General features: G+C 43.8%; 1 protein-coding gene across 2 annotated transcripts in view; it reads left to right on the top strand.

Moving 5' to 3' along the window:
• The window catches only part of GOSR1 (golgi SNAP receptor complex member 1), a 322,620-nt gene that overhangs the window by 265,446 nt on the left and 34,922 nt on the right, over positions 1-22,252 (top strand). The window lies entirely within an intron of this gene.

Below are 22,252 nucleotides of genomic sequence, written 5' to 3'. Positions count from 1 at the left end.
TGGGAGGATTGTGTCAGTCTGTATTCAGCATTCAATATGGTGACCGGGTCAGTGGAGTTCCACTGCGTCACTCTCTTTGCTCCAATTTCCTTGTGGCCTAGAGTTTCTTTCTCTTGTTAAGTGTATTCAGTCCATGGATCATCCATTACTTATGGGATATATTCCCTTCCCAACAGGAAGTTGCAAGAGGATCACCCAAAGCAGAGCTGCTATATAGCTCCTCCCCTCCACGTCATATCCAGTCATTCTCTTGCAACACTCAACATAGTAGGAAGGTGTGAGAGGAGTGTGGAGTTTTTATACTTAATTATTTCTTCAATCAAAAGTTTATTTTAAATGGCACCGGAGTGTGCTGTTTTTTCTCTCAGGCAGTATTTAGAAGAAGAATCTGCCTGCGTTTTCTATGATCTTAGCAGAAGTAACTAAGATCCACTGGCTGTTCTCGCACATTCTGAGGAGTGGGGTAACTTCAGAAAGGGAATAGCATGCGGGGTTCCCTGCAGATGAGGTATGTGCAGTAAAATATTTTTCTAAGGAATGGAATTGACTAAGAAAATACTGCTGATACCGATGTAATGTAAGTACAGCCTTAAATGCAGTAGTAGTAACTGGTATCAGGCTGATGAATGTATGTGCAGTAAAGTAATTTTCTAAGGAATGGAATTTGACTAAGAAAATGCTGTTAATACTGAAGTAATATATGAGCCTTAACTGCAGTAGAAGCGACTGGTAGCAGGCTTATTGATAACACTACATAACTTTTAAAATGTATGTTTAAAACGTTTACTGGCATGTTATTCGTTTTTGTGAGGTACTTTGGCGATAAATCTTTTGGGGCATGATTTTTTCCACATGGCTGACGTATATTTCTGCATAGAAAAGGTTAACTGAGTTTTCCCACTGTTGTAATATGAGTGGGAGGGGCCTATTTTAGCGCATTTTTGCGCAGTAAAAATTCAGTCACAGTCTTCCTGCTTCTTCCTCCTTGATCCAGGACATCTCTAGAGAGCTCATTTTGAGGGAGGTAATCAGTCACAGCAGACCTGTGACAGTGTGTTTGACTGTGATAAAAACATTAATTGTTAAATTGATGATCCGTTTTGGGTATTAAGGGGTTAATCATCCATTTGCTAGTGGGTGCAATACTTTGCTAACTTAATACATTTACTGTGAAAATTTGGTTGCTATAACTGATTTGGTTCATTGTTATTTCAACTGTGACAGTTTTTTTGTGCTTCTTAAAGGCGCAGTAGCGTTTTTTATATTGCTTGTAAACTTATTTGAAAGGATTTTCCAAGCTTGCTAGTCTTGGAGGTAAGGGTCATACTCTTCCTCAGGACAAGGCCAAATCAAAGACCAAACAGTCTAATTTTCGTGCCTTTCGTAACTTCAAGGTAGGAGCAGCATCAACTTCCTCCGCTCCAAAACAGGAAGGAACTGTTGCTCGTTACAGACAGGGCTGGAAAGCTAACCAGTCCTGGAACAAGGGCAAGCAGGCCAGAAAACCTACTTCTGCCCCTAAGACAGCATTAAGAGAGGGCCCCATATCCGGAAACGGATCTAGTGGGGGGCAGACTTTCTCTCTTTGCCTAGGCTTGGGCAAGAGATGTCCAGGATCCCTGGGCGTTAGAGATCATATCTCAGGGATATCTTCTGGACTTAAAAGCTTCTCCTCCACAGGGGAGATTTCATCTTTCAAGGTTATCTGCAAACCAAATAAAGAAAGAGGCATTTCTACGCTGTGTACAAGACCTCTTAGTAATGGGGGTGATCCACCCAGTTCCGCAGACGGAACAAGGGCAAGGTTTTTACTCAAATCTGTTTGTGGTTCCCAAGAAAGAGGGAACCTTCAGACCAATCTTGGACCTAAAAATCTTAAACAAATTCCTAAGAGTTCCATCATTCAAAATGGAAACTATTCGAACCATCCTACCCATGATCCAAGAGGGGCAGTACATGACCACAGTGGACTTAAAGGATGCCTACCTTCACATACCGATTCACAAAGATCATTATCGGTACCTAAGATTTGCCTTTCTAGACAGGCATTACCAGTTTGTAGCTCTTCCCTTCGGGTTAGCTACGGCCCAGAGAATTTTTACAAAGGTTCTGGGCTCACTTCTGGCGGTGCTAAGACCGCGAGGCATAGCGGTGGCTCCGTACCTAGACGACATTCTGATACAAGCGTCAAGTTTTCAATTTGCCAAGTCTCATACAGAGATAGTTCTGGCTTTTCTGAGGTCGCATGGGTGGAAGGTGAACGTGGAAAAGAGTTCTCTATTACCACTCACAAGAGTTCCCTTCCTGGGGACTCTTATAGATTCTATAGAGATGAAGATTTACCTGACGGAGTCCAGGTTATCAAAGCTTCTGAATGCTTGCCGTGTCCTTCATTCCATTCCACGCCCGTCAGTAGCTCAGTGCATGGAAGTAATCGGCTTAATGGTAGCGGCAATGGACATAGTACCATTTGCGCGCCTGCGTCTCAGACCACTGCAATTATGCATGCTAAGTCAGTGGAATGGGGATTACTCAGATTTGTCCCCTCTACTAAATCTGGATCTAGAGACCAGAGATTCTCTTCTCTGGTGGCTTTCTCGGGTCCATCTGTCCAAGGGGATGACCTTTCGCAGGCCAGATTGGACGATTGTAACAACAGATGCCAGCCTTCTAGGTTGGGGCGCCGTCTGGAACTCCCTGAAGGCTCAGGGATTATGGACTCAGGAGGAGAAACTCCTCCCAATAAATATTCTGGAGTTGAGAGCAATATTCAATGCTCTTCTAGCTTGGCCTCAGTTAGCAACACTGAGGTTCATCAGATTTCAGTCGGACAACATCACGACTGTGGCTTACATCAACCATTAAGGGGGAACCAGGAGTTCCCTAGCGATGTTAGAAGTCTCAAAGATAATTCGCTGGGCAGAGTCTCACTCTTGCCACCTGTCAGCGATCTACATCCCAGGCGTGGAGAACTGGGAGGCGGACTTTCTAAGTCGCCAGACTTTACATCCGGGGGAGTGGGAACTTCATCCGGAGGTCTTCGCTCAACTGATTCATCGTTGGGGCAAACCAGAACTGGATCTCATGGCGTCTCGCCAGAACGCCAAGCTTCCTTGTTACGGATCCAGGTCCAGGGACCCGGGAGCGGCGCTGATAGATGCTCTAGCAGCCCCTTGGGTTTTCAACATGGCTTATGTGTTTCCACCATTTCCGCTGCTACCTCGACTGATCAGACAAGAAAGAGCATCGGTGATTCTGATGGCACCTGCGTGGCCATGCAGGACCTGGTATGCAGACCTAGTGGACATGTCGTCCTGTCCACCATGGTCTCTGCCTCTGAGACAGGACCTTCTCATTCAGGGTCCTTTCCATCATCCAAATCTAATTTCTCTGAGGCTGACTGCATGGAGATTGAACGCTTGATCCAATCAAAGCGTGGCTTCTCGGAGTCGGTTATTGATACCTTAATACAGGCTCGGAAACCTGTTACCAGAAAAATTTACCATAAAAGATGGCGTAAATATTTATATTGGTGCGAATCCAAGAGTTACTCATGGAGTAAGGTTAGGATTCCTAGGATATTGTCTTTTCTACAAGAGGGTTTAGAAAAGGGCTTATCTGCTAGTTCGTTAAAGGGACAGATTTCTGCTCTGTCTATTCTTTTACACAAACGTCTGGCAGAAGTTCCAGACGTCCAGGCTTTTTGTCAGGCTTTGGCTAGGATTAAGCCTGTGTTTAAGACTGTTGCTCCTCCGTGGAGCTTAAACTTGGTTCTTAAAGTTCTTCAAGGGGTTCCGTTTGAACCCCTTCATTCCATTGATATTAAGCTTTTATCTTGGAAAGTTCTGTTTTTGATGGCTATTTCCTCGGCTCGAAGAGTCTCAGAGTTATCTGCCTTACATTGTGATTCTCCTTACCTGATTTTCCATTCAGACAAGGTAGTTCTGCATACTAAACCTGGGTTTTTACCTAAGGTAGTTTCTAACAGGAATATCAATCAGGAGATTGTTGTTCCATCATTATGTCCTAATCCTCCTTCAAAGAAGGAACGACTTTTGCATAATCTGGACGTAGTCCGTGCCCTGAAGTTCTATTTACAGGCAACTAAAGATTTTCGTCAAACTTCTTCCCTGTTTGTCGTGTACTCTGGACAGAGGAGAGGTCAAAAAGCTTCGGCAACCTCTCTCTCTCTTTTTGGCTTCGTAGCATAATACGTTTAGCCTATGAGACTGCTGGACAGCAGCCCCCTGAAAGAATTACAGCTCATTCCACTAGAGCTGTGGCTTCCACCTGGGCCTTTAAGAATGAGGCCTCTGTTGAACAGATTTGCAAGGCTGCAACTTGGTCTTCGCTTCACACTTTTTCAAAATTTTACAAATTTGACACTTTTGCTTCTTCGGAGGCTGTTTTTGGGAGAAAGGTTCTACAGGCAGTGGTTCCTTCCGTTTAAGTTCCTGCCTTGTCCCTCCCATCATCCGTGTACTTTAGCTTTGGTATTGGTATCCCATAATTAATGGATGATCCGTGGACTGAATACACTTAAAGTGAATGTAAATTTTGATGTTTAAGTGCCCGGTTTTTAAAACTTTGATTAAAATCAGGGGCACTTTAATTCATCAAAATTTACATTTCACTCCTGTTGTGACAAAAAACTTACCTTTTAAACTACACAGCAGCTGCTGCTTCCTCCGGTCTCACAAGCCATTTCTGATGTCAGAAATGATTGATAGGTCATCCTCCAATCACAGATTCCCCCCCGGGGGATTCAGTGTCTGGCTTCCTCCAATCACAGCAGTGAATCAGATACCTCATTTTAGACCCAGGAAGAGGCTTTGAAAAAGGTGGAGGAAGCTGGAGCTGCTGTGAAGATTAAAAAGTAAGTTTATTTTCACAACAGGAGTGAAATGAAAATATTGATGAATTAAAGTGCCCCTGTTTTTAATCAAAGTTTTAAAAACCGGGCACTTTAGCATCAAAATTTACATTCACTTTAACAAGAGAAAAGATAATTTATGCTTACCTGATAAATTTATTTCTCTTGTAGTGTATTCACTCCACGGCCCGCCCTGTCTTTTTTAAGGCAGATCCAAATTTTAATTAGAACTCCAGTCACCACTGCTCCCTATGGTTTCTCCTTTCTTGTCTTGTTTCGGTCGAATGACTGGATATGACGTGGAGGGGAGGAGCTATATAGCAGCTCTGCTTTGGGTGATCCTCTTGCAACTTCCTGTTGGGGATGGAATATATCCCATAAGTAATGGATGATCCGTGGACTGAATACACTACAAGAGAAATAAATTTATCAGGTAAGCATAAATTATGTTTTTCTCTCTTGGGAGGATTGGGGCTTAGCTCCTCCTTACCGCTGGTTTGAGCGGTTTGCCTTCTGAGGCTCTGGAATTGTCCTTGGACTTGTTCCTGCTGTGGTTCTCTTCTTGAGACCTTTCGGACTTTGTCCGTTCTTCGGATTCCTAAGGGGGACCTGGTTCCCTTCAAGAGTTGGTTCCTTTGTAGGGACAGGGGCAGCGTGGTCTCCTTGAGCTCTGTTTAGGTTTCTTCCCTGGAGCTGGGGGATGTTTCGCATCCTTCTTTCATCTTCCCCTTTGATTTTTTTGGGGGTGAGGTGGAGACTAGCCTTGTTCACGTGACTTTGTCCTCGAGGTCTTGTTCTTGGTCGTAGTGTGGCTATTGCGCCTAGGGCTCTAGTGACCTTGTTCGGTCTTGCTTCCTTAGCTCCTTGGAGCATTGGACTCCGGCAAGGGGTAGTCTCGTCTTCTGGTCAGGACTTGCAAATTTCTCTCGTTCAACACAAATATAATATGTAATGAATACAAAAATAACCCAATAAAAACAACTCTAATAAGAGATATATCCCTTATCTCTTAATATATTGCGACAAAATAGAGTGCATAAACAGCCCAGATCTAAATATTCTATAGAAAAAAACTATAGAACAAATTAACCACAATACCAGTTACATCAAAGTATCTGTACGCAATTCATATAAATAATAAAATCAATTGATAAAATATATAGTATAATAGTTAACAGATTTAATGGTTATCATAAACTTAAAAAAAAAACAAAAATTACCACGAACAAGTAGAAACATTTTTAAATAAAAATTGTTGTGCGCTAAAATCCTAAATAAAAGGCCTAAATGAATAACCACCGGTGATATAAAAAAAAGGCATAGTCCTTCTCACAGTTTGTTGTTTTTGGTTATTTATTCCTTGATATAGATGTGCAAAGTGTTAAAAAGTGCTAAGATCTTCATATATGCAGCAGTGTTAGGGGAAAGCAGTTTGTCTCCACACAGTGCGATAGTTCAAATTCCTGCTTCTTTCTCAAGAATGCAGGCTATGGGCTATTAATAGTTATATCTATGATTTACTGGAATCCGTAGCCTGTATTTCAGGTTTCTCTGTCAAATCTTTGGAGCGGTCTGTTTAGCTGTCCGTGAACTTCGGCGTGCATCCAAAGCACTCTGCCCTTCAGTGCTGCCCACGTGACTTGCTAGGCATGTGACTTGATCCTCCAATTAGACTTGCAGATTCCTGGTGTTTTGGAACTGTAAATCAGCTGTGTATTGGTACACTGTGTATTCCAAACTAGTGACTGTTTAGCCTTTAGCAGATTCAGCCTTTTACACACTCAATATCCTAGAGTACTCATGGGAGTAAATATAGAAAGATACTGTTTATCTTTTTGAAAAAAGTGCACAAATAAAAGTTATTTTGATTGAATCCTTGTGCTTATATTCATAAGACACAAACACGGCACAGGTCAAATCCCATCAACGCGTTTCAGCTAGTAAGCTTTTTTCAAGATGGACCTGTGCTGGTTTAATCCTCTTTTTATATCTATGTTTCTGTTAAAAGGGGCAGTCTTCGGCACCATTTTATTTTTAAAGGGACAGTCTGATGTTTCTTATTTCTTTTTGCAAACAGTATTATAACTGAATAAAACCCATAATAAAAACTATTTAAATCTTACACAAATACAAATAGAATACAAATAAATCTATAACTATATTAAAACTGGTTTCTATTTGAAAAAAGTACGTGGTAGTAAAAATGCATATTAGATTAAAAAAAGTTTAATACTGGAGAAAATGGGTATCATAGTAATAAAAAGATTGTCAATATATAATACATTTCTAAAAGCTTTATAATAGAGGTGGAATTTAATAAAAATCATATTCTAAAAGTTATTAAAAATATGTTATTTCCTGATTGGGAAAAGAAGTATAGTATTTCAAAATGGGGTTAAAATATAGTGATTAAATCTAATTCTGCATTAAGGCCCATTGGTTGTAATGTTTTAAAATTAAATATTAATTTGTCCTCAGTTCTCAATAGCTTATTAGAAAGATTCCCTCCCCACCAATCAACCTTTATTTTTCTAAGACCCCAATATTTAAAACCCTTTGTACTTTGTTGATTAAATTCCTTAAAATGCCTGGATAACAGATGTCCCTCAAATCCATGTTCAATATTCAGCAGGTGTTCTCTTATTCTATCCCTCAGTGGACGCGAGGTCTCTCCTAAATACTGCTTTTTGCACGGACATTTGATCAAATATACTACATTTTTGTCCGTGCGTCTTATGATATCTCTAATTACAAATTCCTTTTTTGTTACTGTTGATATTACATGTTGTATTTTATTACTAAAAGAGCATGCCTTACACTGGATACAGGGAAAAAAGCCATACAGCAATTGCCTCCTGATATCCAATTTCTCATTGTCCATTTTATTTTGGATATGGTATGGTATCTCCCGGGGCTCTGATTTTTTTATCAGATGGGGGATTTCAGTTTCCGGGTTCTTGTTATTTGGGGGCTCGGACCTCTCCTCTCTCTGATTCTTCCGGTGGCTGAGGTTTTTCTCAGCATTTCCTTTGTGGCTCCCGTTGCAGGTTGTACCGGACTGTTAGGATCTAGAACTTGTCCGGGGTTCCCCAGTTCCAGGAAACTTGGGCGGTGTCCTTTGGTTGTTTAGTTGAACTGGTTCTGTTGACCAGGTTTTTCTGGGTGCCGATGCCCCCTGGGTTTACCTTTGGCCTTCACTGTAGAACCCCTGTTGTCTGTGTGCTAGCCAGTTAAATTCTTCAGGGGATTCCTTCCAGGTTAGGGCGTTGGAGATTTGTTCTCTCAGTTCAACCTATGGCTGTGTCCTGGGGGCAGATGCTCTGCCTTTCCGGCCCGTTTGCCAGCCCCCCTTTGTCTTATATCCTTCTTTCGGAAGTGAAGTGTGGTCCCTATCTTAGGACTTCTCCTGGCTTCAGGAGGTTAGGACAGACGGGTTAACCTTTTTCGGAGAGAGGTACGCTCTCTGGGTTGTTCTGTCCATTTGGAGAGTTGCTGGCTCCACTTTGAGTCTATGTTGGGCCTTTAGCTAGATCTCTAGGTCTACGGCCTTGTCGACAGTCTCCATGTGGTATTCAGGTTGGTGCCCGAGCACTATTGTAATGGCTGTGCCGTTTTTTTATTTTCTGCTTGTTGTTTGAGCCTGGGGTTTTTCTGGTCTCCTGGTTTCAGACCTGCTGATGCTTAGGCTGGCCCGGCTGGAGGTAGGTCCTGAGATCCATTGCTCTCTAATCTTGGGGGCGCATTGGTCCTCATTGAGGTTCTGGGTTCTCCTTTTTATTTTCGAGACCTATGTGTAGGTCTGGCGGTTTCGGTTGCCTAGAGTGTGCCTTCTGTAGTGGAGGTTTAGCACTCTACATTTTGGTAGTCGCTTTTAGCAAGTATTCTTCTGTGTCATCCTGAAGATGGCTGCGTATTCTTGACTCAGGTGTTTACCTTTGTCTGGGTCTGCTACATGTAATTTTGGCTGAATTTCTCAGGGTTCCGAGTTCGAATGATGTTTGGTCTCCATTTTCAGTTGTTCTTAGGCGCTGGTTGACTTGCTGCCTGGCAAGTGAAGGGTTGCTCTTTGAAACCAGCTACAGCTGTTTGCTCCTTGATCGAGTGCTAGCTAGCTGTTCCAATTCTTGCAGGATGTTGGGAGACTTTTTTCTCTGTTCTGCTACTGGTTCTAAACCTTGTGGTTTCTGTTTGGATTGGGCGTTGCCTCCCCTTGTTGTCAGGACCCATTTAGGTCTTGTGAGCTTGGTTTGATGGGAGTTTTTCCTTTTTATGGAGTTTGTGGTAACCTTTCGGTTCCCATTTGGTTCTTACTTGCCTTATTCCTTTGGGAGTTTTGTTGGGTTGTCCTTCGCTAGTAAAGGGTGTGTGGTGGGGGACCGACTGTTGGGCGACGGTGTCTTCTGGAGGACTGTTGACTCCGTTGTGTCTGATGTTGCGGTCTCTAGTTAGGCTTCCGGGCTATCTGCTGATCAGTGTCCTTGGGGCCTTTTCCCTTTTTGTTTTCTCGGCTTCGGACAAAGCGGGTGTTTTTGTTGGGTATGGGTGCCCTCAGAATGGGCCGAGTATTGTTCCCTCCCCTTTTGGCATTCAGTGTCCTCTATAGCTTGGGTATTGTTTTCCCAAAAGTAATGAATGCAGCTGTGGACTCCATTTTGGAAGAAAAACATAAATAATGCTTACCTGATCATTTTCTTTTCTTCCGAAGGAAAGAGTCCACAGCTCCCCATCCGTCTTTTTTTATGTTGGGCGACTTTGTTTTTTATTCTTCTGGCACCTTTTCACCTAGATATTTCTTCTACTGTTCCTTGTTCCTCGGCAGAATGACTGAGGGATGAGGGAAGTGGGAGGAGTATTTAAGCCTTTGACTGGGGTGTCTTTGCCTCCTCCTGGTGGCCAGGTTGTTATTTCCCAAAAGTAATGAATGCAGCTGTGGACTCTTTCCATCGGATGAAAAGAAAATGATCAGGTAAGCATAATTTATATTTTAAATAGTTCTTACTGACTAGCAATTTCAATTGTGATTTAAATTAAAACCACCCTGCTGTCAACAGTTTATATATTTATATATATATATATATATATATATATATATTATGTTATCTAGGGCTACACGATTAATCACATGATGCGATTTCAAATCGTGGGAGTATGTGATTTTTTGATAAAAAAAAAAATCCTCGTATGTGGCAGTACTGCATTGATTTGTATGTGATTTCTTGCAAACCAGCTCCATCTAGTGGTTGCTTTTAGCACACATTTGTAAAATGGCTGTTTTCTTCTTAAAGGGAAAGAGTCCATAGCTGCATTCATTACTTTTGAGAATTAATAACCTGGCCAAAAGGAGGAGGCAAAGACAACCCAGCCAAAGGCTTAAATACTCCTCCCACTCCCCTCATCCCCCAGTCATCCTTTGCCTTTTGTCCCAGAAGGATGGCAGAGAAGTTTCAGAATTTTTAATCTTTGAGGCATTTGGAAGTGATGCTGCCTTTTGGTTGGGTGCGCTTGTTTTGGACCGTTTTTCCATTTCCGCATTCCCGACCGCGAGGCGAAGGAAAATGTTCTAGTCCGCAGGGGTCTGGTCATAGGAGGTGGTGAGTGCCCCATCCATTGGGGGTGTCAGGTGCCGTTGTAGTTTTTACTACTTTAATCCATATTGAAATATCCTCTCCTGTTATGGATTATTCTGATGCTGAGACTGTGTTAATTTCAGATTCAGTTACAGAGGATTCTGAGACTGAGACTATTTTGATTTCAGATTCTGTGTCCGGTGATGAATCCGGAGTGGCCTCGTTGACGCCTGTCAACCAGTTTTGTTCTGTATGCCATTTAAGAGTGCCTGGTTCCTGGGGCTCGGGGAATCGGGGGACTGCTGAGCCATCCGCTTCTAGGGGTCCTGTCCGCAGAGAGGCGAGTTCCCTACCAAATCATACTTATGCACATGCGGGTAACCCAGTTTATGGTTCCTCCATGCGGGTTGGTGTGTTTCCCCCGGAGGTTGCAGCACGTTTTCGCTTCCACATAATGTTAGCGATTGTTCGTCTGCAGAGTCCAGACGTTTATTTGAGTTGTGCTTGTGTCAAGCGAAGCCTCAGCAACTGGAAGTCTCAGGGAGAAAAACAGGTCCGGGCACCCAATAGTTCAGGCAAACCTTACCCATAATATAAAAGAAAAATTACTTAAACATAGTGTACCCAGGCACTTTTCAGAGTGCCATGGGAGTAGTCCTAGTTCTTTAAGAATACAAGTTATAGATTGGGTACCCCCATCTAAACCCAATAGGCTACTTGAATTAAGGAAGCTTGAAACAAAATGGATATACAAATTAAAAACACTCCAACCATTAGGTATGAATATAGATATCGATGTAGCAGCCTTCATGTAAATAAATAGTATGTAGAAATTGTTTTGTTTATAAATTATTTATCTGAACTTCTTTCCATAATTTAAATAAACAATCTTAATAACAATTATAGGTTATATTTATAAAATAAAAGTATATATCATATCTATTTTTTAAAATCAATTTTAAAAATTAATTTTGAGGTCTAAAGCATTAAGTTAATAGGTACTGTAAAAAAGAAACCTTTTAATCCACATTTGTCCTACAACAAATAGTATAAAGCACATATTTATTTCAACAATTTAATGACTGGCATCAATTTTTAGTTAAGGAAAGCAGTGCTCAATATGACCATTTAGATTTAGGAGAGTGAGCTAGCCCAGAGTATAATTATCACATACTCATTTAAAGCAATAGAAACCACAACAATTCAATAGGTCTTAAGAAAAGTTGCCCACGGCGATAAAACCAAAAGTTTCCCAATATCGATAAGATCGAAATACTATCACTTCAAACAATTGTTTTAAAAATATTTTTTATCTTTGTATTTATATATGGTTATTTATATTGTAATTTTTATTGTCCTTTATCAATTGAAGTATGTTTTGTCGTTTTATATTATATATGCATCAGCGTCCATATGTTTGTAATGATATGAGAACTATGGAGCAATCCAATAGGAGCTCACATACACACCCTAGAGCTCCAATTGGTCCGCTTTTGTTTAAATAGAAAGAGCGCCTGTTTCATTGTATCCGTTATAGATCCTCTTGAAGAAGCCCGGCCGCTGACCGGGGGAAACGCGTCAGGAAACACAGACTGACAACATAGTCGGATGCGTTAAGGGTACTGTTCCCTAACTCTCATACAAGCCACGGACTTTACTGACAAGGTATCCGGATTAACCTGTCAGTCACTTCTGGTATAGCGGTGTACGGCAATTACAACGAGCCGACAGTGAGAGGAGTATAAACTGAACTACCCACGCTCCTTCTATTTTGCAGCTTTTAAACTTGTATCTAGTAAGTGCATAAATTGTATGTGTGTCATATTTTGCTATTAAACGCCTTCACTTGAGTCTCGCCCCTCTGCGCCTTTTTCTTTTTATCTCTACTTACCCAGAACTAAACACCCCAACTGGCCAAAAGGCCAGACACAAGGTTATGGATGCATATCCAGAAAATCCAGATAGCGCGAGAACTCGAAAGCCCCGACCAAAGGAAGGAACCACCCCTAGCTAAAGTCCAACGCTCCAGGGAGCAAAATTAGAAGTCGTATGAAGATACTTCTCAGAGCCTCAGGACGACCAAGAGATACCTCGAGGTCAAAGAAATCCTACTAACAGGACTAGTCTCCCTAACACCTCCGCACAAGCAGAGGACACAAGGAAGAGAAGGCACAAAGCCTACCCAGCTCCGGAGAACCCTGAGCTAATCAAAAATCCCCGCAGGGAACAACCATCACCCGGAAACACAGATCCTATTGTCCCGGGTCTTCCGCCTTGGGGAAGGCCTCTACAGTTCCCCGCGGGGGTATCTTTCCCTGAGTGTTGTGCCTTCCGTTACAGGATTGCGTGCCTTCGTGTGTTGCTCAGACATGTTTTTCAGTTATTGAATGACCCTATCGTTATCAGCTACGGGGAAATTTAGTCTGATACTTTGAATGTTGCACCTCATTAGACATGTGGGGATCTCCTGATTGTCATTTGTTTGAGATCTTTCCCATTTTTTTGAGATAAGTCTCCGTTTGGCTGGTCCTGCGGGTAGGCTTGTGTCTTTTTGGGCGTTAACCTCCGGGTTTTGATACTCTTGATTACTTCTTTGGAAGTTGCCCGGACCTGTTATTCCTCTGTTACAAATGTCTGTTTTCTGTTTCTTCCCCTACAAGGGAGTATTTCTGCAGCCTGTCGGTTGAGGCCCTAGGTGCAGGCTGGTCCTGTCGGGTTCATTCGGTCTTGCAGCTGTTTAGACACATGGCGCTGTTCTGCTTGGCTGGTTCGGTTGAAGCGCTGAGTGCTCAGGTTATCATGGTTTGTTTTCATGTTAAGCTAAGCATTCAAGAGGACCTGTGGGTCCGTGAGGGGGTAAGGATTTCTCCAACATAGGTGTGTCCGGTCCACGGCGTCATCCTTACTTGTGGGATATTCTCTTCCCCAACAGGAAATGGCAAAGAGCCCAGCAAAGCTGGTCACATGATCCCTCCTAGGCTCCGCCTACCCCAGTCATTCTCTTTGCCGTTGTACAGGCAACATCTCCACGGAGATGGCTTAGAGTTTTTTAGTGTTTAACTGTAGTTTTTATTATTCAATCAAGAGTTTGTTATTTTGAAATAGTGCTGGTATGTACTATTTACTCAGAAACAGAAAAGAGATGAAGATTTCTGTTTGTATGAGGAAAATGATTTTAGCAACCGTCACTAAAATCCATGGCTGTTCCACACAGGACTGTTGAGAGCAATTAACTTCAGTTGGGGGAACAGTGAGCAGTCTCTTGCTGCTTGAGGTTTGACACATTCTAACAAGACGATGTAATGCTGGAAGCTGTCATTTTCCCTCTGGGATCCGGTAAGCCATGTTTATTACGATTGTAAATAAGGGCTTCAAAAAGGGCTTATTAAGACTGTAGACTTTTTTTGGGCTAAATCGATTGATTATTAACACATATTTAGCCTTGAGGAATCATTTTATCTGGGTATTTTGATATAATAATATCGGCAGGCACTGTTTTAGACACCTTATTCTTTAGGGGCTTTCCCAAAGCATAGGCAGAGCCTCATTTTCGCGCCGGTGTTGCGCACTTGTTTTTGAGAGGCATGGCATGCAGTCGCATGTGAGAGGAGCTCTGATACTTAGAAAAGACTTCTGAAGGCGTCATTTGGTATCGTATTCCCCTTGGGGCTTGGTTGGGTCTCAGCAAAGCAGATACCAGGGACTGTAAGGGGTTAAAGTTCAAAACGGCTCCGGTTCCGTTATTTTAAGGGTTAAAGCTTCCAAATTTGGTGTGCAATACTTTTAAGGCTTTAAGACACTGTGGTGAAAATTTGGTGAATTTTGAACAATTCCTTCATGTTTTTTCGCATTTGCAGTAATAAAGTGTGTTCAGTTTAAAATTTAAAGTGACAGTAACGGTTTTATTTTAAAACGTTTTTTGTACTTGTTATCAAGTTTATGCCTGTTTAACATGTCTGAACTACCATATAGACTGTGTTCTGAATGTGGGGAAGCCAGAATTCCTATTCATTTAAATAAATGTGATTTATGTGACAATGACAATGATGCCCAAGATGATTCCTCAAGTGAGGGGAGTAAGCATGGTACTGCATCATTCCCTCCTTCGTCTACACGAGTCTTGCCCACTCAGGAGGCCCCTAGTACATCTAGCGCGCCAATACTCCTTACTATGCAACAATTAACGGCTGTAATGGATAATTCTGTCAAAAACATTTTAGCCAAAATGAACACTTATCAGCGTAAGCGCGACTGCTCTGTTTTAGATACTGAAGAGCATGACGACGCTGATATTAATATTTCTGAAGGGCCCCTAACTCAGTCTGATGGGGCCAGGGAGGTTTTGTCTGAGGGAGAAATTACTGATTCAGGGAACATTTCTCAACAAGCTGAGCCTGATGTGATTGCATTTAAATTTAAGTTGGAACATCTCCGCATTCTGCTTAAGGAGGTATTATCCACTCTGGATGATTGTGACAAGTTGGTCATCCCAGAGAAACTATGTAAAATGGACAAGTTCCTAGAGGTGCCGGGGCTCCCAGAAGCTTTTCCTATACCCAAGCGGGTGGCGGACATTGTTAATAAAGAATGGGAAAGGCCCGGTATTCCTTTCGTCCCTCCCCCCATATTTAAAAAATTGTTTCCTATGGTCGACCCCAGAAAGGACTTATGGCAGACAGTCCCCAAGGTCGAGGGAGCGGTTTCCACTTTAAACAAACGCACCACTATACCCATAGAGGATAGTTGTGCTTTCAAAGATCCTATGGATAAAAAATTAGAAGGTTTGCTTAAAAAGATGTTTGTTCAGCAGGGTTACCTTCTACAACCAATTTCATGCATTGTCCCTGTCGCTACAGCCGCATGTTTCTGGTTCGATGAGCTGATAAAGGCGGTCGACAGTGATTCTCCTCCTTATGAGGAGATTATGGACAGAATCAATGCTCTCAAATTGGCTAATTCTTTCACCCTAGACGCCACTTTGCAATTGGCTAGGTTAGCGGCTAAGAATTCTGGGTTTGCTATTGTGGCGCGCAGAGCGCTTTGGTTGAAATCTTGGTCGGCTGATGCGTCTTCCAAGAACAAGTTACTTAACATTCCTTTCAAGGGGAAAACGCTGTTTGGCCCTGACTTGAAAGAGATTATCTCGGATATCACTGGGGGTAAGGGCCACGCCCTTCCTCAGGATCGGCCTTTCAAGGCAAAAAATAAACCTAATTTTCGTCCCTTTCGTAGAAACGGACCAGCCCAAAGTGCTACGTCCTCTAAGCAAGAGGGTAATACTTCTCAAGCCAAGCCAGCTTGGAGACCAATGCAAGGCTGGAACAAGGGAAAGCAGGCCAAGAAACCTGCCACTGCTACCAAGACAGCATGAAATGTTGGCCCCCGATCCGGGACCGGATCTGGTGGGGGGCAGACTCTCTCTCTTCGCTCAGGCTTGGGCAAGAGATGTTCTGGATCCTTGGGCGCTAGAAATAGTCTCCCAAGGTTATCTTCTGGAATTCAAGGGACTTCCCCCAAGGGGGAGGTTCCACAGGTCTCAGTTGTCTTCAGACCACATAAAAAGACAGGCATTCTTACATTGTGTAGAAGACCTGTTAAAAATGGGAGTGATTCATCCCGTTCCATTAAGAGAACAAGGGATGGGGTTCTACTCCAATCTGTTTATAGTTCCCAAAAAAGAGGGAACGTTCAGACCAATCTTAGATCTCAAGATCTTAAACAAGTTTCTCAAGGTTCCATCGTTCAAGATGGAAACCATTCGAACTATTCTTCCTTCCATCCAGGAAGGTCAATTCATGACCACGGTGGATTTAAAGGATGCGTATCTACATATTCCTATCCACAAGGAACATCATCGGTTCCTGAGGTTCGCATTCCTGGACAAACATTACCAGTTCGTGGCGCTTCCTTTCGGATTAGCCACTGCTCCAAGGATTTTCACAAAGGTACTAGGGTCCCTCCTAGCTGTGCTAAGACCAAGGGGCATTGCTGTAGTACCTTACTTGGACGACATTCTGATTCAAGCGTCGTCCCTTCCTCAAGCAAAGGCTCACACGGACATTGTCCTGGCCTTTCTCAGATCTCACGGATGGAAAGTGAACGTGGAAAAGAGTTCTCTATCTCCGTCAACAAGGGTTCCCTTCTTGGGAACAATAATAGACTCCTTAGAAATGAGGATTTTTCTGACAGAGGCCAGAAAAACAAAACTTCTAGACTCTTGTCGGATACTTCATTCCGTTCCTCTTCCTTCCATAGCTCAGTGCATGGAAGTGATCGGGTTGATGGTAGCGGCAATGGACATAGTTCCTTTTGCACGCATTCATCTAAGACCATTACAACTGTGCATGCTCAGTCAGTGGAATGGGGACTATACAGACTTGTCTCCGAAGATACAAGTAAATCAGAGGACCAGAGACTCACTCCGTTGGTGGCTGTCCCTGGACAACCTGTCACGAGGGATGACATTCCGCAGACCAGAGTGGGTCATTGTCACGACCGACGTCAGTCTGATGGGCTGGGGCGCGGTCTGGGGATCCCTGAAAGCTCAGGGTCTTTGGTCTCGGGAAGAATCTCTTCTACCGATAAATATTCTGGAACTGAGAGCGATATTCAATGCTCTCAAGGCTTGGCCTCAGCTAGCGAGGGCCAAGTTCATACGGTTTCAATCAGACAACATGACAACTGTTGCGTACATCAACCATCAGGGGGGAACAAGGAGTTCCCTGGCGATGGAAGAAGTGACCAAAATCATTCTATGGGCGGAGTCTCACTCCTGCCACCTGTCTGCTATCCACATCCCAGGAGTGGAAAATTGGGAAGCGGATTTTCTGAGTCGTCAGACATTGCATCCGGGGGAGTGGGAACTCCATCCGGAAATCTTTGCCCAAGTCACTCAGCTGTGGGGCATTCCAGACATGGATCTGATGGCCTCTCGTCAGAACTTCAAAGTTCCTTGCTACGGGTCCAGATCCAGGGATCCCAAGGCGGCTCTAGTGGATGCACTAGTAGCACCTTGGACCTTCAAACTAGCTTATGTGTTCCCGCCGTTTCCTCTCATCCCCAGGCTGGTAGCCAGGATCAATCAGGAGAGGGCGTCGGTGATCTTGATAGCTCCTGCGTGGCCACGCAGGACTTGGTACGCAGATCTGGTGAATATGTCATCGGCTCCTCCTTGGAAGCTACCTTTGAGACGAGACCTTCTTGTTCAGGGTCCGTTCGAACATCCGAATCTGGTTTCACTCCAGCTGACTGCTTGGAGATTGAACGCTTGATCTTATCGAAGCGAGGATTCTCAGATTCTGTTATCGATACTCTTGTTCAGGCCAGAAAGCCTGTAACTAGAAAGATTTACCACAAAATTTGGAAAAAATATATCTGTTGGTGTGAATCTAAAGGATTCCCTTGGGACAAGGTTAAGATTCCTAGGATTCTATCCTTCCTTCAAGAAGGATTGGAAAAAGGATTATCTGCAAGTTCCCTGAAGGGACAGATTTCTGCCTTGTCTGTGTTACTTCACAAAAAGCTGGCCGCTGTGCCAGATGTTCAAGCCTTTGTTCAGGCTCTGGTTAGAATTAAGCCTGTTTACAAACCTTTGACTCCTCCTTGGAGTCTCAATTTAGTTCTTTCAGTTTTTCAGGGGGTTCCGTTTGAACCCTTGCATTCCGTTGATATTAAGTTATTATCTTGGAAAGTTTTGTTTTTAGTTGCAATTTCTTCTGCTAGAAGAGTTTCAGAATTATCATATCTGGTGTTCCATGCAGATAAGGTGGTTTTACGTACTAAACCTGGTTTTCTTCCAAAAGTTGTTTCTAACAAAAACATTAACCAGGAGATTATCGTACCTTCTCTGTGTCCGAAACCAGTTTCAAAGAAGGAACGTTTGTTGCACAATTTGGATGTTGTTCGCGCTCTAAAATTCTATTTAGATGCTACAAAGGATTTTAGACAAACATCTTCCTTGTTTGTTGTTTATTCCGGTAAAAGGAGAGGTCAAAAAGCAACTTCTACCTCTCTCTCTTTTTGGATTAAAAGCATCATCAGATTGGCTTACGAGACTGCCGGACGGCAGCCTCCCGAAAGAATCACAGCTCATTCCACTAGGGCTGTGGCTTCCACATGGGCCTTCAAGAACGAGGCTTCTGTTGATCAGATATGTAGGGCAGCGACTTGGTCTTCACTGCACACTTTTACCAAATTTTACAAGTTTGATACTTTTGCTTCTTCTGAGGCTATTTTTGGGAGAAAGGTTTTGCAAGCCGTGGTGCCTTCCATTTAGGTGACCTGATTTGCTCCCTCCCTTCATCCGTGTCCTAAAGCTTTGGTATTGGTTCCCACAAGTAAGGATGACGCCGTGGACCGGACACACCTATGTTGGAGAAAACAGAATTTATGTTTACCTGATAAATTACTTTCTCCAACGGTGTGTCCGGTCCACGGCCCGCCCTGGTTTTTTTAATCAGGTCTGATAATTTATTTTCTTTAACTACAGTCACCACGGTACCATATGGTTTCTCCTATGCAAATATTCCTCCTTAACGTCGGTCGAATGACTGGGGTAGGCGGAGCCTAGGAGGGATCATGTGACCAGCTTTGCTGGGCTCTTTGCCATTTCCTGTTGGGGAAGAGAATATCCCACAAGTAAGGATGACGCCGTGGACCGGACACACCGTTGGAGAAAGTAATTTATCAGGTAAACATAAATTCTGTTTTTTTCAGTCCTTATAGCCTTCAGTCATAAATGACCGGGCAGGGGAGTTTTTCCGCTGCGTTACTCTATCTGACATCTGATTTCATCAGAACTTAGAGTTTTCTCCCCTTACTGCTATTGAGTGGGTTGGCCTTCATTTCTAGGCCTCTGGATTTGTCCTTTTGGGATTAATCCAACAGCTTAGCTGTATAGCATGCGGAAGGTTTGCAGTTTGAAACCTGTTGCAGCTCTTAACACCTTGCAGGTGTACGCGTAAGCTGTTTCTAGTTTATCTAGATGCAGATCTTACTCTTCACTAAGTTATATGAGGCCTTTGGGTCTTCTTCCATTGCCTCCAGGTGAGTGGATCTCCTTTTAGGGATCTGTGTTTCCGGGTGATGGTTGTTCCCTGCGGGGATTTTTGTTTAGCTCAGGGTTCTCCGGAGCTGGGTAGGCTTTGTGCCTTCTCTTCCTTGTGTCCTCTGCTTGTGCTGAGGTGTTAGGGAGACTAGTCCTGTTAGTAGGATTTCTTTGACCTCGAGGTATCGCTTGGTCGTCCTGAGGCTCTGAGAAGTATCTTCATACGACTTCTAATCTTGCTCCCTGGAGCGTTGGACTTTAGCTTGGGGTGGTTCCTTCCTTTGGTCGGGGCTTTCGAGTTCTCTCGCTATCTGAATTTTCTGGATATGCATCCATACCCTTGTGTCTGGCCTTTTGGCCAGTTGGGGTGTTTAGTTCTGGGTAAGGTTTGCCTGAACTATTGGGTGCCCGGACCTGTTTTTCTCCCTGAGACTTCCAATTGCTGAGGCTTCGCTTGACCTTTTTACCGACCCAGTCTGGGTGGTTTTGGAATCTGAAATTTCAGAGCTGGTCGGGGGGTTCCACGGTAGTGGGAACTGGGGCTATGTCCTTGCTCCATCTACCTAACCTAGTCATGGTTGGCCAGGATTTTGGAGTATTTTTTACTCTTTGCCACAGTGACCCTTGTCCTCTGGTGGTTAGCCGTGTGGCTTGAGCCTTAAGGGTGGTTGGTTAATACCCAGCTGCTGGCATTAGATGCTCAATTTCTGGTGTGCCTTAGGGTTGCATTCCCCTGGTTAGCTTGCCAGTGTTCCCGTAGATTCCCTGCTCTGCAGGCGAATGGGTTGGCTATGCCTCTGCTTGGCAAGCTACTTGTAGGGGGTCCTTTTCTAGGATATCTGTGTTTGGAATTTCTCTTCCCATTAGCCATGGAGGACAGTTGTTGCTCTTCCAGCATCATCCCTTTTCTTTAGGGGATATTCTCCTCCCTATGGAGATAGAGCCCTTGCTTGGGGCTTCTCCTGGATGGGAGGCAGAAACGTGGGATTGGTTCCCCCGGGGCTCCAAGCAGACTTGTTGGGCCTTTATTTTGATAGATCCTTAGGTCTATGGCCTTGTTGTCTGTTTTCAGAGTCTGTTTGTACCTGTACTCTGTGGGGATGGCTGTGCTATCCTTATGCTCGTTCCTGTAGCTGTTTTGGGATTCTTTGTTCCCCTGTTTTGGATCCCTGAGGCTGGGTTGGTCCAGCTGGCTGCGGGTCAGGATGGCCGAGCGTTCTATGGAGCTGCGTTCGGTCACAGTCGGGGGGCCTCAATTGAGGTTTGTGTTCCCCTTTTTATCGACCTGTGTGCAGGTCCGGTGACTTAGGTTGCCTGGAGCGTGCCCTCTGTCTGGGGGTTGCTTTTGCGATCTGTTTCTTGCTTGACTTCTTCCTCGCAAGTATCCTCTGTGTCTTCCTGTTTTGGACTCTGTGTTTCAAACTTGGGGTTCTCTCCTGGGTGCATTACACACTTTTTCATGGTCAAATGCCTTGCTATTCTTGACACTGGGAGTACTTTGCTTTTTCAGTTGCAATCCGTACTTGCAGGATGTCGGAGAGACGTCTGTTCTGTCTCTGTGCCCGGTCTTATCCCGGGTTTCGCTTGGTATAGGCGTGGCCTCCTTTCCCTGTTTGAGCCCCTTTGGGCCTCTGTGAGCTGGACTCACTCATGGAGGTGTTCTTTTTCGTATTAGGGGACCTTTCGGTTTCCTTGGTTCTCCCTTGCCTTGTTCCCTTGGGGGTTTCGGCTGATGTCTCTTTCATTTGTGGAGATGAGCGGTGGAGGACTGTTTGTTGGGGGACGGTGTCTCCTGGAGAACTGTTGGCTCAGTCAAGTCTGTTTGCGGTCTCTAGTTTGGCTTCTGGACTAACTGTGAGTCAGTGTCAATGGGGCTTTCTCCTTTTCAAATTTTCTCAGCTTCGGACAAAGCGGTCAGTGTTTTTTCTCGGGTAGAGGTTCAGGCTTGGTGCCCACAGTATGGGCCACCTATGTACCCTCCCATCTTGGCATTCAGTGTCCTCTATAGCTTGGGTATTGTTTTCCCAAAAAGTAATAAATGCAGCTGTGGACTCTTTCCATTTAAGAAGAAAAACATAAATTATGCTTACCTGATAATTTCCTTTTCTTCTAATGGAAAGAGTCCACAGCTCCCCACCCGTAATTTTATGTGGGACGTCCTTATATTCTTCTGGCACCTTTCACCCTGATAATTCTTCTACTGTTCCTTGTTCCTCGGCAGAATGACTGGGGGATGAGGGGAGTGGGAGGAGTATTTAAGCCTTTGGCTGGGTTGTCTTTGCCTCCTCCTGGTGGCCAGGTTCTTAATTCCCAAAAGTAAGGATTGCAGCTGTGGACTCTTTCCATCAGAAGAAAGGAAATTATCATGTAAGCATAATATATGTTTTTACTTTCACTTTCTACAAACGTGTTCAGTTTTCAATCTCAGTAGCAGCCGATCAATCTATGTCTAAAAGCAGAGCCCATGCAGGAAAATGAAGAGGAGGGAAAGCCACTTACTTAGATTTCCCCCTAGCGACGTCTGCAGTCTGAAACTTAGGTTATGTAATCATTATGGAACCTCCCACACAATCTCCTGCTCTCGGCTCAAATACATAGCAGATGCAGTTAGCCCCACGGCTGCTATAAAGGCTAAAACCGCAGTCCCCTCTGCTAGCTAGCTGCTGGGTTAACTGCATCTACAATTTATTTGATATAAGCAAGGCACAGCATTTTTGAAAGGAGCAGCCCCCCCACCCCTACTGCTATATGCCTGTATTTGGTTTC

The sequence above is a fragment of the Bombina bombina genome, chromosome 3, assembly GCF_027579735.1.
Source record: "Bombina bombina isolate aBomBom1 chromosome 3, aBomBom1.pri, whole genome shotgun sequence".
Taxonomy (NCBI): domain Eukaryota; kingdom Metazoa; phylum Chordata; class Amphibia; order Anura; family Bombinatoridae; genus Bombina; species Bombina bombina.
Note: the sequence above shows the minus strand (reverse complement) of the source record. Positions and strands in the feature narration are given on the sequence as shown.